The 12364-nt window shown below is 39.2% G+C and overlaps 1 protein-coding gene across 4 annotated transcripts in view; it reads left to right on the forward strand.

Annotated features, from left to right (window-relative positions):
* The first annotated feature begins 4002 nt into the window (after positions 1 to 4002).
* The window catches only part of LOC101157348 (trinucleotide repeat-containing gene 6C protein), a 48556-nt gene continuing 40194 nt past the window's right edge, over positions 4003 to 12364 (forward strand). For 2 of the 4 annotated variants that reach the window (XM_011473887.3, XM_011473893.3), the window contains exon 1: positions 4003 to 4825. The gene's annotated coding sequence lies outside the window, so the exon portion shown is untranslated. The remainder of the gene's footprint in view (positions 4826 to 12364) is intronic. The other 2 variants (XM_020700409.2, XM_011473888.3) reach the window with 2 other exon arrangements.

Below are 12364 nucleotides of genomic sequence, written 5' to 3' on the forward strand. Positions count from 1 at the left end.
TCAATAGTTGTTTTGAAAAGGCTGTAAGACAGATTTGACTTAGAAGCTGGGTTGGCAACCAGTTGCAAGAGAACACCTGCTGTTGTCTCACTGTGGTGCTTTCTCAATGGATTCTAAGATTTCTTTTGGAGAGAAGCTAATTTCCAATCAAGGTGAGCACAGTAAGACTTTTGTTTAGACAAACCCACAAAAGGCTATTATGTTTGATTTTGACGAGGGATGCCAAACACTTCCTTCCAAAAAAAGTTCCAAAAAAGGGAGATGTGAGTTCTAATATACAAAACTAATGAAAAAAGTAAAAGAGAGATTTTAAGAAAAGAAATTTTAGCACTAGTCAAGCATGACAACAGGGTACAGAAGGTATATATATATATATATATATATATATATATATATATATATATATATATATATATATATATATATATATATATATATATATATATATTTTTTTTTGCCTGCGGTTTCAGCAGCAATATTTTTATTGACTTTTGTTTGTTGTTGTTAAGCTGCTGTGCTGGTTGCCAGTGGTGTCCAAAAAATCTTCGCAGGGTGAACCATTTCAGACCATTACTAAATAACCCAGTTTTGTTCAATTGCCTGCTACATGGATCCCTAACCTCTTGGAAAATGGGCAAACGGCAGGATAAAAAAAGCCTGACCGTTGTTTCTGTTCAGTCAAGAGCTGTAATGGTCACATCTCAATAAAAAACAATCATAACCAAATTTGGGAGCAATCTTGACTTCAGAAGTAAAATAAAATGATCAGATTACTGTAAAGATTCACTCTGATTAAAGTTGTAGTTTTGGTGTTTTTCACATGTCCTTTTAGCATTTTTCTTATGATGGAGGACATATATAAGTAAATAAAATTAAGCTAAAATTGCATTTCTTAGTATTTTTTTATTCAAATCCTTGGGAATCAGGATCACACGAAAAAATGCCGACAGAAAAGGCTTGTAGCTGTGACATAGAAACTTTAATCGGCAGGCCACAAGCTCGCTGCTCTGCTCCATAATGATGCATTTGCTTATAGATGATTAGATCTATGAACAACTTCGTTGGACACACATTTTGGAGCATCCGACTCAAACTGGCACAGCTGGATAGCTCCAATATTGCTCGCCATTTTTGTTGCACTTCTTATCCTAGGGTGAAAGGGGCTATAAGCTAGCGGCAGACCGTGTAAACAAAAGGATGATGGGAAGTCGGGTCAGGCTTGCTCTATTCCAACAGTGGATGGAAATTGAAAGAAGAAAAGAAAAAGCTTGGACACTAGTAAACTCATTTTAGTGGTTCTCTGGTAGATAACCACTAGATCCAGTGTTCGAAATAAGCGGTTATCCTGTTGTCCGAGACAACCAGATTTCACGGAGGACAACCAAAAATGAACCTGATGGTTGTCCGTGTGGCAACATGGTCTTTTATTCAAGATTTTGGTATTGTTCGACTATTTTTCAAAGTTTTTGGGAAACCGACGTCTGACTTTTTAAGATAAAACCGTGTGTACACGAACAATGTCACGTGACTTCCGAACGCCCGAAGACGTGAGCGGCATCAGCCTCAGCAGACTGAGTCGGACGTTGATGATGATGACATATCCCTTGAGGAACTTGTCTGAAATTACTTTTCAAAAATGACAACATTGCACCTGCATGTGTTGTTTAAAAGATCAGGGATATTAGTACGGTGGCCCAGAAGGGTCACAACACAACACATTAACTTTATACACAACACACTAACTTTACACACAACACACTAACTTTACACACAACACACTAACTTTACACACAACACACTAACTTTACACACAACAGACTAACTTTACACACAACAGATTAACTTTACACACAACACATTAACTTAACACACAACACATTAACTCGCAACACAACACAATAACTCACAACACAACACATTAACTCACAACACAACACATTAACTCATGGCCCAGAAGGGTCACAACACAACACATCAACTTACCTCACAACACATTAACTCACAACGGAAGTAAAGCAGCAATTGAAGTGCTTTTATTCTGAAATTTCTACTGGGCTGAGCAGCTAACTACCTAACAGAAAGTAATGTCACAGTGAGCTGTGGAGGGAGCTGCACGCGCGCTCCTCTCCTCTCCTTTTTTCCGCTCCCTCCTCTCACACAGGCACGTGCAGTCCCCAACACACACGCACACACAGGACGGAGCGGAAAAAAGGAGAGGAGAGGAGCGCGCGTGCAGCGACAGAGGGGGGTGTCAGAGCGGAGGGAGGAGTGTGTGTTCATATTGTGTGTGTTTAGAGGAAGGAGAACCGTAGTAAAGACAAAGTTTCTGGCAACACTGCTGCTAGCTTCTCTTGTAGCAATAACATGCTCCCTCCACAGCTCACTGTGACATTACTTTCTGTTAGGTAGTTAGCTGCTCAGCCCAGTAGATATTTCAGAATAAAGGCACTTCAATTGCTGCTTTACTTCCGTTGTGAGTTAATGTGTTGTGAGGTAAGTTAATGTGTTGTGTTGTGACCCTTCTGGGCATGAGTTAATGTGTTGTGTTGTGAGTTAATGTGTTGTGTTGTGAGTTATTGTGTTGTGTTGTGAGTTAATGTGTTGTGAGTTATTGTGTTGTGTTGTGAGTTAATGTGTTGTGTTGTGAGTTATTGTGTTGTGTTGTGAGTTAATGTGTTGTGTTGTGAGTTAATGTGTTGTGTTGTGAGCTATTGTGTTGTGTTGTGAGTTAATGTGTTGTGTGTTGAGTTAATGTGTTGTGTGTAAAGTTAATGTGTTGTGTGTAAAGTTAATGTGTTGTGTTGTGACCCTTCTGGGCCACCGTATATTAGTCTTTACTGCTACTGCAGCACACAATGTAAACATGGTATCATTTACACGTGTTTATTTGAAATAGATGTTATATCATATTATAACTTTTCATCACATATAAGTATTACTTTATATTTGGAATACTGTACTAGTCCTAGTCCATACAAGTGTTCTAAATTTTAAAATACTCATTAGGTTACAGTGTTGGTTGATGTTATCAATTTTCTGATAAATTATAGGGCAAGATAAAGTATTTTCATTTGACCGTTACAGTATTTGATTTACATGGCAATACTTTATGTAACCAGATGCTTCAATATTTAGTAAAATGTTTGTTGTTAATATTTAAAGAGTTTTTTAAATGTCCATCATAAGAGGCAGTTGATATTAGATGTATAGAAGAAATAAAGACGTAAGTGCTGACATCAGAGTAGGTTTCGTTGCTGTTGAATATTGGTATCGAAGGACAACCAAAATTTGGGGAGGACAACCAAATATTTCTTGCCAGACAACCATTTTTTTTTTTCTTATTTCCAATGCTGAGATTCATGGTACAGAGGTAGAGTGCTGCTGCTCTGCACGCCCATGTGTCGAAGTGTCCTTCGGCAAGACACTGAACCCCACATTTCTCCTAGTGGTTATAGGTTGGTGCCAGTGTTCGGCAGCAGTGTGTGTAAATGGGTGAGTGGGACTGGAAAGCGCTTTGCGCCTCAAGAAAGGCAGAAAAGCGCTCTATATGTGTACGCCATTTACAATTTTAAATGACATGGCTCCAGTTACATTTGTTTACAAACAACTTTCCAACTGGAAGTTAGCTGTTCATTGTTCACCTTCCCTAAACCTTCTTGCTGTGAGAAAATGCAAATGATCCTCATTTCCTTTTAGCCATATTTGCTTTTATATATTTAAAATGACTGTCTATTTTTCTTTACAAACACTGCATACTCAACAATTCTTGCCTTAAAGCTTTAAATACCATATGTTTGCAATCCAATTTGTCATTTATCCTTGTAATACGGAATGCCTTATTTCTCTCCTGACTGTCTGCCTCTGTGGTCTGTGGGTGTGAAGGGGAAAAAAAACAGAAGAGGGCGGGGCCGGGCGGGGAGTGATGGGAGGAGCCATCATCTGGCGCTCCGGTTGGTGGAGATTGACGTATCCGAGGCCACTTCCTGGTCTGCCTGCTCTCCGGGAGGAGGAGAGCCAGACTGCAGTGTTGTTAGTTTGAACAAAATGGCTGCGAGACCGCTGTCAAAGAGAGCCTACTGAACGCCTACCGTGAGTGTCTGCTCCACCGTCTGGATCCACAGAGAATGTATTTTTTGGAGCCGTTACTCACTCTGGATTCGCGGTAGCCAGCCCGTCCCTAGTCGTCCAAGCGACGACTTAGACGATAACATTTCTTTTGCACTTTAAAACAAGTTGGCTGGCTGGCTGACAGACGACTGTCGGCTTGCTTACCGATAACTCATTGGCAAATTTTTTTTTAACGAAAACTGCCCGAATTCTCCGGTTTTTGCATAACCTCGCAACAGTCGACGACTGCCAACGTCAACCAGCTAACAATAGCTTGCATAATTTAGCTGCTTTTAAAGTCTTTTATTCGTTTTTTTGTTTGTGTTATTACTAGTGGTGCTTGTTCGACCCCCTTCCCCGCCCCCAGTTATATTGTGACGTTTTAACAAACTGTTCTTTTTTTGGCGTGTACAAAATTTGCTGCCTATTTTTTATTGCATTTTTTTTCTTTTGCTTATATAAGCAGAAATTACCGTACTTGCTGTGTATATATCTGGCTGAATAGCCGTTGTTTACCTCGATATTCTGACACCAAGCTGCTTCAGCAGCAGCAGTCGGCTTACCAATCAAGTCTGACGTCTAAATCTTTGCTCCATCTCTTCTTTACGGGTATCTAAAAATAGATAAATAATAAAAACAAAAACGTCGGAAATACTTTTTTTTTCTGCCATGCACAGAATCTTCGTTAATAAGCGGCCAAAGCTGTGATTAATGCAAGGTAAGTACGTCTTAATGATTATTGTGTAAAAAATAAATGTTTGCCAAAAAAATACTTGCATGAAGTTTGAAGCAATTAATTGCAATCTATCTGTTAACCCAGCAAAAAACAAAAATGCATTATTGGGCCTGAGAGCCATTCCTTGCAAAAAATAAAACAAAACATGAGATAATATTTACATTTTTATTAGATATTGTCTAAATATTTCTGTATTTCGAGAAATCCAATTGCAACCATTTGGATTAGACATGTTCTGTTTTTGCTTTCACTCCTTTTATAAGGATTTCCAACTGAAACTAGTTTATTTAGAAAGGTATTAAAATGTGAGTGGAGAGTCCCGTGGAAATATAATGCATTTTCAAACCAACTCCAGACACTTTTTCCATTTTGAGACATTAAAATATAATGTTGAGTTGATTTCTCTACAATCATAACCATTTCCTAGATCTGTTACAGCATCCTTTCTCATTGTAGCCATACTTTTTCTAACATATGACAGTCACATTTCATTTTTTAAAACCTTTGTTAAAAATATTTAGCATCTCAAAGAAACACCTAATGTTGTAAAACAGGGTGCATTCCCATACCTCGATTCCTGGCACTGTGAAGCACAGCAATGCTGTTCCTTCAACCCCCTTGGCTCCGTGTTAAAGCTGGGTTTTCTGATTGAACTGTCGTCTTCCATTGCATCAGAATTCATCGTGTCCCCAGGCGCTGTAGGAGTATAGCTTTTAATATCTCCTCTACGCGTCTTAATTGAAGTACATAATTTCCTGTTCGGTTTTCAAACCCCAATTTCCTTTTTGTACTCTGACATTTTTGTCAAAGCTGCCTTATCTATATCGGCACACACCAGTGAGGCAATGAAAAGAAGAAAGAAAAAAAACACACACCAAGGCAATGGCACATGTAGATTCGCTGTTGGATGGTGTGCACATATTTATGGGTACATTGCACGCTTTTGTGTCCAATTCCTCTGGAATGTGCTCTGTCAGACTATAAACGTGTGACGTTTTTCAGAATAAGATGTTGTGACACACGGCTGTTGTCTCATTGCCAGATGGGCTTTGTGGCTAGTTAGTTAACGTCTTATAGTTGTTAATTAGAACTTGATCTGTCTCTGGTAAGTCCTGGACACCTGAGTTGCAAGCACAAACGCTGTTGAAACAGGAATGCAAAAAAGGAGATTTTACTAGCATGTCCTAACCAATGTCCACCTTGTAAAACCTGGTACGTTTAAATCTTTAGTTAATGCCCAAATATTCCTAACATGCAACCACTACACTATTAGTAAAATCAAGGCATGTGGACGGCAGTCAGGTCATTTCTGTGCAGACCTGGAATGTTGTTAATGGGATCGTAACCTCCAAAAGTATGTGGAGATTTTGGGTTGCAGTTGTCCAGATTAATAGTGCAAGAGACATGACTCTCATTTTAATCTATAATTTAAAAATGGCTTCAAAATAAACTCAAACATTAGAAATACACTAAAAAAGAGAAATGGATGTCCAGAGTAAATGAGTTGTATCTCTTCTTTTGGCAGCATGGTAACAGTAAATCCATTACCCGCATTGGCTCTGAATCTTGCCATGCTCTGGGCCTTTGGCGCTCACACATTGTTTTGATTAGACTGCACTGTAACAGAGCCACGGGAACAGACCCCGGCAGTAACTCCATCTGCAGCCTCTTATCTCTGAAGAGACAATATCATTAATTTAAAGGAAACAAAGCTTGGCTCTCCTCGTTTGACCCATTACGACAAGAACCAAACATTAGTCTGCCATATTTAGCCTTGTTTGCACTGCGGGCCGAGTCTAACTGTATCCAGCCTCCTTGTCTCGTGTCAACATTTAGTTTTATTTGTTTGTATATTAAGAAAAACAATTTCACTCCTCTTCAGGCATTTTGGTCATGCTTGTTTGTTTGGCTTTTTTTCCGCACTGGTGACCTTAGCCCAGGCCTTGCTGTGACAGTCACTGAGCCTGTGATTATGAGGCTTTCAAATGACTGACACAGTCCAGATAGATAACACGCTTAACACCGCCACAGGGTGCTGCTCCAGTAGGCGAGCAGTGACAGTAGAATCAGCTGGATTCAACTGGAGGCTGCCAAAAGCCATTACACTGTCTCTTGGATTTTTGTGATGCGGAAGTTAAAGGGAAAGTTTGAGACATGTCTTTGATTTATTTTTCTGCAGTTGTCAAAAAAGATTTTCCAAGCATGATTTTGGTGTCTTTTAAGATCATTGATGACAACTTTCCTTCTTGGCATTCTGTTAAATGCAAATTGCTGAGACATATTGCTTTTTAAAGATGTTTACACCTTCATATAGTCTGTTATGGTTTCGCTCCACCAGCTTGCTATTTACCTGCAAGTGGTAAAGTGTGTGGGATCTTAACAGCTCATTGATTTTTGTATTTTGGCTTAGCAAAATGCTCATCAATACAATGCCCATTGTTTGTTGTTGTATGTAAAGATGTATTTACTTATTTATTAAGTAAATTATACCTTGATGGCTGAATTGTAAAATTGAAACGGAACATATGCTTGTTTCTTGCTGGGACTGCACGTGTTTTTATGCAATCAGTTGTGCCAAATATGAAGTCGAGAGGGTGGGGATGGGGTTGTGGAGGGAGTCTGTGAGGCCCACCTAAGGAAAGGCAGTCTGGGAAAGCAGGGGGAAGGGCAAAGCGAAGCTGAAAGTGGCGAGCTGCTGCCTGCGAGTCTTGGCAGGGGTCCAGGGGAATGTTCCGTGTGCCGAGGTTTGGTGGGGCCTCCATCCCTCCCTCTGCTCCGTATCCGCTAATTGGAGAGATGTGGAGAGCAGAAGAAACCAAGGAATATCCAGCCTACAAAGCCCCCCCCCCCCCCCCCCCCTTCCCCACAACATTAGACAGTCTTACACATTATGTAACAGTATTTAGTTCTTCCAATGCTTCCTGGGCTTTAGGTTAAGGCTATGTAAATAGCACTATCATGTACAGCTTGTCTCTAAGCAAGGCCAGCTTAGGCTTGTCAGCTGAGGTCAGCTTTATTATTGTCTTTACTGTTAATGACTCTACTATTACCTTTGTTTACAGTCAGTTAAACTTAAGTGTTTACTTCTGCTCTGCATGTTTTCCAGATATTTTTGTTTTTGAAACATAACCAATTTAAATTAAACAGCTCAAAAAACGTGTTTTTGGAGCCGTAACCCACTGGAAATGTTCTTGTTTGTAATTGGGGATTTTATCCTGGAATGGCCCAGATAGGACCATAATACTTGCATCATGGTTTGGGGGAAAAAATAAGGTTATAACACAAGAAGAGGGTCACCAGAGACGAGGATCAGGGTTGTAGTCCAACTGTATCCAGCAAAAGAAAGGGAGGCAACATTACCATATCACTCCAAAAACAGACTAATAATGAGGGATTGGATCCATGACCAAACTTAGTACATGTGGAAATCAGGGTGGTCGGCCACCACCTGCCAGGTGAGCAGAATGACACAGAGGGCAGGAAAAGGGAGGAGCGAAACAGCAGGATATTACACCCCATACATGCAAATGCATTTTTTGATGCGCATCTACTGTTTTAGTTTTAAACAAATATTTTGTGAGGGAAACCTATTCAACAGTATATATTTGTAGAAAGCCTTATTCTTGCCACTCATGTCAAATTGATAGTAATACACAGTTTAAATAATTTCTAAATTATTTCAAGAATTCTTTTTTCCCCCAGAGATTAATGATATTGCTACTTCATGACTATTTTCCAAAGAGAAGCATTGTCTTCTGGGATGATGTGAACATCTTTAAATCATCATTCATTTAGCTCCGTCACAGTTAAAACCTGCCATTTGAGCAGCCTTTGTATAAAACACGGGGTTACTCTGCTTTGTAAATAATATTGGTTAAAAAATAATTTGTAAAAGCGTCCCCAAATTCAAAAATCCAGCACTGTTGTACTTCTTTTCACACCTTGTAGCCATGATGGTGGTAGAGGGCAGGTCTGCTTGGTCTTGTTCTGGATTTTCTTTCTTTAATGAGCTGCCACTGTGCAAAAGCTCCATTACTGACTTTTCAGAGGCAGCAGCTTAGAATTCCTGGAAACAAAACTTCATTCTGGTATTTTCATAGCACAGTTGAAACTATCTTATCCTCTCTGCTTCGCAACACCCACACGTTTGAGTTCAGAACATCTTCGCACCAGATTTCACCAAACAAAAATATTTCTGCTAGAGCCAGTTGAAGGGAAGTCTGGGTGATATAAAGTGCATCCAATAATTACACGAGCCACTCCATCTTCCCCGAGCAAAGCTTGTTTGCAAACCTGGCCTCCAGGTGAAATAAACAGCCTTGATATACTGCTCAGACTGAGTAAACATGCACACTAGCTAAGAGTTTTGGAGAGTGGCGGAGGTGTGTCGCAGCAAGAGCAGGTATTGAGGATGAATATTCTAGGGAAGAGCCAATTCGTAATGTTGCGTGTAATGGGGCTTAGAAGAGTCCTGCGGTTAATGTCACAGGAATGGTGATGTTGATGCAAAGTGGAATGACCACACACTGGTCATGGTCTACCTGTGCTATTAATTAGTATTTTTTTTAATGTGTAAACTCTAACCTTTCTTTAAGTGTTGGATGCATCTTTGCACTTTATTGCAAACCGGTTAAATCACACAAGGATTGTCTATATATATTTATTTTTTTTCTTTAGAACTTTCTGTCTACATTTAGCCTTGCCAAGTCTCTGCACCATACAATTCCCGTTTTATTCTCATTTTCTATCACCCCTGCCATATTTTCCCCTCTGTCTCTAGACACTAGTGATCAAGCAGCATGGATACTTTAGTCCCCCCCCCCCATCCTTTCATTTCGGCGTGTCTGCCAGCCTCTTTAAAGTTTCCCTCGATTTAGTTTCCCGACTCCCCCAGTGAGACTCTTTTCTGTCTGTTCCCTGTTCCAGCTCAGTCTTGTTTCTTTCTCTCCGTGCCCTGTCTGCTTCTCCAGTGGCTGTCGTTCTTAATTGGTATTGCCCCGCGTTTGTTTCATTCTGACATCCCACCTTCTTTCCTCCCGCATCCCTGGTGTAAGAAGAAAGGCATCTGACAAATTTCCTTCTGTCATTTTTTAATGGGCTTTTCTAGCCTCTTCATACCTGAACAATGTTCATAGTGTTATTTCTCCCTTTTATTTTAAACCATCACAGCCCACAATGTGGAATATTGTCATTTAGTTTTATAACAGACGTTTAAAGACAGCATATGTTTTAAAAAAAAGTTTTGTTCTCTCCTAGTTTTGTAAAACCACATGTTCCTCTCACCAATATACTGTGAAATGCCAGTAAATCTGTGCTGGAAAAAGGCCAGCTTTCAAGCTTTTGTTTGTTATGTTATTGGGATTTAAAGAAGGATGTGAACGGGGTTTTGGAAAGGCCAACTTCACAGCTCTACACTCTGTATAAAGGTGGTCAGTGGGGAGTTGCATTTACTTAGTTAGGCAACAAATGTCTTTTTAAGAACCAAAATTTGTGATGAAGAACCAGTTACCTTTGAATTTGTTTAAATTATTTTTTCTGTAAAACTGATTCCACACATCATTAGAAGCTTTATTGCTGCTTTTTTTCTCTGTTTCAGTTTTTTATTATTAGATTTAAAACTAAAGTGTTTGTGACTGCTTGCATATATTTAGACAGTAAAACAAGTTGCACTTAAACTCTCATTTTGTGCTTAAGACGTTTTTTTCAAGTAATTTTATTAACTCTGAGTCATGACTATGGAGGACTGTTTTTTATTTCTATTAAAGTACTTTTATTTTAAGATGATATACCCTTTAATTATTTTTTTATGCTTTTGCACAACAGCAATGTGACAATAATTCTGATCAACACATAGCTGTTGGACCATAATTTTGAGTTTTATTTGATAAAATCCTCATATGGCAAATGCACTGCTATAGCTCTGGACTGTTTTTGTTTGAATACTGTGTCCCTTCGCCAGATCACAGTATAACCTAATTTCACCCTGTAGATCCCTGATCCTGAAACAGAACATATTTTGCACTTTTATTCTGCCAGCTAGTTAAAATCTGAAACCTTGAGGGGAACGCAGAGAGTATCTAGGGTCACAGCTGAGGAACTGCTGGTGTCAGTGCTTTTTAGGGAGGGAGTTGGCAGTAAAAGCAACATACGGGCTAACAAAGGTTGGGGTATGGGGGTAGCTTTAATTCAACCTGAAGCAGAACTTTATTCACCTTTTATATATTTAACAAAAATTTTGACTGACACTCCAGAGCTTCCATTAACATTTCCTTAAAATGTGATTAACTACTATATGTAACACAGAGATGTAAAAAATCAGCCATCTGTGTCTGCTGACCGGCTTCATTTTTCCTACTCCATTACTCTTATTTTGACAGCAGTGTTAGTTACCTGACACAGAAGCATCACTGTCATTTAGAGGTAAAAGTGAGACTATTTTTCTAATTAACTTACAAGTTATAGGGAAAGAAAAGTCCGTCACAGACGTAATAAATGTTACCCCATGTCGCGGTCTCCGCTCACCTTCCTGCCACTTCGCCAGGAGTTTATTTGTTATTGAGGTTACCAAGTTGCATGCTTGTGTCAGATGGGTGCTACTTTTGTCAGCTTGCATAGCAGAGATCTGATGGAACCAGTGCATCACAAAATAAACAATAATTAAGCCTTGGCACTGCTTGCATATCTATTAAAATTGCAAACTCCTTTTAAATGGTGGTTGCTTCCTCTTTGCTCCAAAGATGGCAAAATATTTACTTTTGTACATATGTCTTATTTATTGTGGGAGGGGGGTGGTTGAAGGGTAACAAAGGAAACGATTATTGAAAATCCTAAAAATATCACATTAGCTGATGCACGCCCAATATTCTTTGCCTATTTTGTTAGCATCTACATTTTCGAGGCTTTAGATTAAAACTATTTTTGGACCATAGGTGCTTAGTTGTCCTACGTTTTACTTTGTCTATCAGCATGCATGCACTTTTTTATTTATTTTGTCTTCTGTATTGTCAGAGACACATCTGCACTGTCAGACTGCCTTTTTAAGGCATCTCCTAGTGTTTTGATTGACACATCTCTCCCTCTGCCAGTGGGCAGCACAGTAAGGGGGCAGACTCTGAGATGGAGCTCTTTGCTGGGTGATTTCAGTCCTGTCTGCTCCTGCTGGATGTCTGACCATCAATGATTGCTTGCACAGAGTTTATATATTCAATTGCTTGACTGGATTTTGGACTAAAACTACACACTTTTGCATTTTATTGACATAGTTTTTCTATTTTTATCAATTTACATCAATATCAATCTATTTTTATCTTTTTACAAGAGAAATGTTGTCAAGAAAATAAAAGGTATTTGTTTTTCACATGAGAACACCATGAGACAAAACCCTGTTATTGATGAATTTTTTTAAAGTTTTGTCATTGAGTTAAGTTGAGGTGTCTCAACGTTTTGGCAGCCAAGACTAAGAATTTGGATGGATTCGGATGGTCAGGGAGAAACGCAATAAAAATGTATCGGAACTATAAG

This window comes from Oryzias latipes, chromosome 1 (assembly GCF_002234675.1).
Source record: "Oryzias latipes chromosome 1, ASM223467v1".
In the NCBI taxonomy this organism is placed as follows: domain Eukaryota; kingdom Metazoa; phylum Chordata; class Actinopteri; order Beloniformes; family Adrianichthyidae; genus Oryzias; species Oryzias latipes.